Source organism: Pteronotus mesoamericanus, unplaced genomic scaffold (genome assembly GCF_021234165.1).
Source record: "Pteronotus mesoamericanus isolate MK-2021 breed Mesoamerican mustached bat unplaced genomic scaffold, CSHL_Meso_final contig_101, whole genome shotgun sequence".
In the NCBI taxonomy this organism is placed as follows: Eukaryota; Metazoa; Chordata; class Mammalia; order Chiroptera; family Mormoopidae; genus Pteronotus; species Pteronotus mesoamericanus.
The window spans coordinates 7,376,972-7,379,527 of record NW_026555001.1 but is presented as its reverse complement, the minus strand read 5'-3'; the positions used below and the strand labels follow the sequence as shown (position 1 = coordinate 7,379,527).

Genomic DNA, 2,556 nt, shown 5'->3' with positions numbered 1-2,556 from the left:
CGCTTTATCAACCTCCCGGGAGCCGGCGGGGCGCTGACGGGTCCTAGCGCCGCCCCAGCCAGCACCTCCCTGTCTTCCCCACGCCCCGTCCTGCCACGCCCATCGGAGCCCTCGCTCCGCCTCCGCACCGCGGGCCGGCCAGTTTCCCCGGGCCTTTCCTTTTTAGGAGGAGTGGGGCGGCTCTCCAGCCACCCCTGCCTCACACTGCTAAGGCCGTGAGCTCAGTACCACACCCCCTTAGCGCTGGGCTGGTCTGTAAATACCCAGAAGGGAGCTCCTTAGAATCAAGCTCCTCCTTCCCAATTCAGTAAACCAATTCTCTTTACAGTTCTCCCCAATCGTCGACTCGTGCCCTGCACGTGAGGTTGCTTTCCACTCCTTTCCGTCCTTCCTTCTTATCCCCACCTCCTCCTCCACAGCTATTCCCCTCCTGCCTCCCTACCACCCCGCCCCCACTCCCCAGCTATTGCTTGTGCCCTGCTTTTCCTCGTGATATTTCCTCGCACAAGTCCCTAACGTTCCTTCCCCTCTAGAGACCACCCTATGGGGGGTTTTGTTGTTTGTGGGGTTTTTTTGTTTATTTGTTTTGGGTTTGGGGTTTTGTTTTTTTTTTGCCATAGCTCCCATCTACTTATGAGGCCCTCCCCCATCTTAGCTGTGCGTACCCTTGCCCTCCAACTACTAGCATCTTGGAGGGGGCAAGCCACAAAGCACTCCAATCAGAAAATGAATTGTAGCATATCCTTTTCTAACTGTGAGGAACTTGTAGGGATCCAGTGACCTCCTGTAGAAAGCGCACATCACTTTTAATTTATTTTTAATTGATTTATACAGAGAGGAAGGGAGAAAGAGAGATCAATGTGTTGTTCCAATTATTTATGCATTCATCAGTTGATTCTTGGACGTGCTCTGACCTGGATGCAACCCTCAACCTTGAAATATGACAAGGATGCTCTAACCAACTGAGCTACCCTGATAGGGGCTTAGGTCACTTTTAAAAATAGCCTGTGGGGACTTCTGCAATACATGGTCTCTATTCTTTTGGGTTTTTATCATATCAGCATCTGCATTGGAAATTCCTTTTCCCTGGGGACAGACTGATGGTTGCCAGGGAGAGGGGTTGGGAGACTGGGTGAAAAAGATGAAGGGATTAAGAAGTACAAATTAATAGTTACAAACAGTCATGAGGATGTACAGACAAAGGAATGTAATCAATAATATTGTAATAACTATGTACAGTGTCCGGTGGGTACTGAAATTATAGGAGGGAACACTTTGTAAAGTACAAAGTCTGTCCAGAAGGTATCCATCCATGTAATATGAAAAATAGAGACATTTACTGAAGAAGATACAAAATGTAAGCAACATTGTACATGGGACAATGATGCCTCAGTCCCTTCGAAGTAGGCACCTTGGGACCTCACGCAGTTCTCCCAGTCACCATCAGCTGCCCCGTTGTATTTTCCTGAATCTCAGCGACAGGCTGAAATCTCTTCCCTTTCAAGGGTGACTTTATTTTGGGGAAAAGCCAGGAGTCACAGGACACCAAGTCTGGGCTATAGCAGGGATGAGTAACTTGGGTGATTTGATGTTTTGCAAAAAAATAGCACTAGGTGTGATGCATGAGTGGATGTGTTGTGATGAAGCTGCCAATCAGCAGTTACCCATAGCTGCAGGCTTCTGAATCATCCAAAGTTTTCACAGGAATGTTCAAGTTTAATGCAACATCTGATGCAGATTCGTTGCTCTACTTGCTCAGTAGTTTTGAATGTGAGGGTCATAAAGTACACAATGCTCATTCAATATTTGTGGACTGTTTTACTGTTTCAGGCCCTGTTCAAAGTACTTTACATATGTGAAGTCATTTAATCCTTACAACCATTCTAAGTGGTCAATGCTACTGTTATTCTCATTTTACAGATTTAAAAACTGAGGCACCAAGAGGTTAAAAAAAAAAAAAAAGACTTGCCTACTTGGCAGGACTGGCACTGAAAGCAGGGAATCTGGGTCCAGAGGTTATGCTCACATCCACTGTGACTGGTGTTCAGCCTGTAGACTATAAATTGCAAGAGGGCAGAACTCATAGTAGGTACTTTGAGATTCTGCCTTCAGTTAGTATAAGTTGCATTAAAAGCTATTTCTTTCCACAGCTACTGGTCAGCAGCTGTTCTGGTGATGGCAGTTGTGGCATTCCTCTGTGGGAAGGGAATTGTTACCCTGTTAAACGTCCCTTTTCTAGCAAAACGGAAAGTGGGCATGCGTGTGACAAACACAAGATGTAAAAAAAAAAAAGCTATTTCTGCCAAATAACTTTAAAAATTTTTTAAATCCTATTAATAAATGGACAAAAGACATACACAGACAATTCAAAATAATTATAAAAATGGGAAATTAAACACATAAAAAATGTTCAGTTTCACTCATAAGAAAAATACAAAGTAAAACAATCCTGAGAAACCATTTCTCACCCATCAAGTTAGGTTGGCAGAAATTCAAAAATTTAGGATTAAGCTCTGTTGGCAAGGATACGGGGGAAAACAGGTACTCATACACTGC

The 2,556-nt window shown here is 44.6% G+C and overlaps 1 non-coding gene across 1 annotated transcript; it reads left to right on the top strand.

The window, feature by feature from the left end:
* Positions 1–2,142: 2,142 nt before the first annotated feature.
* On the top strand, positions 2,143–2,275 carry LOC129068187 (small nucleolar RNA SNORA41). Its single transcript, XR_008528910.1, has one exon. It is a non-coding gene; the product is annotated as a small nucleolar RNA SNORA41 (small nucleolar RNA).
* Positions 2,276–2,556: the final 281 nt, after the last annotated feature.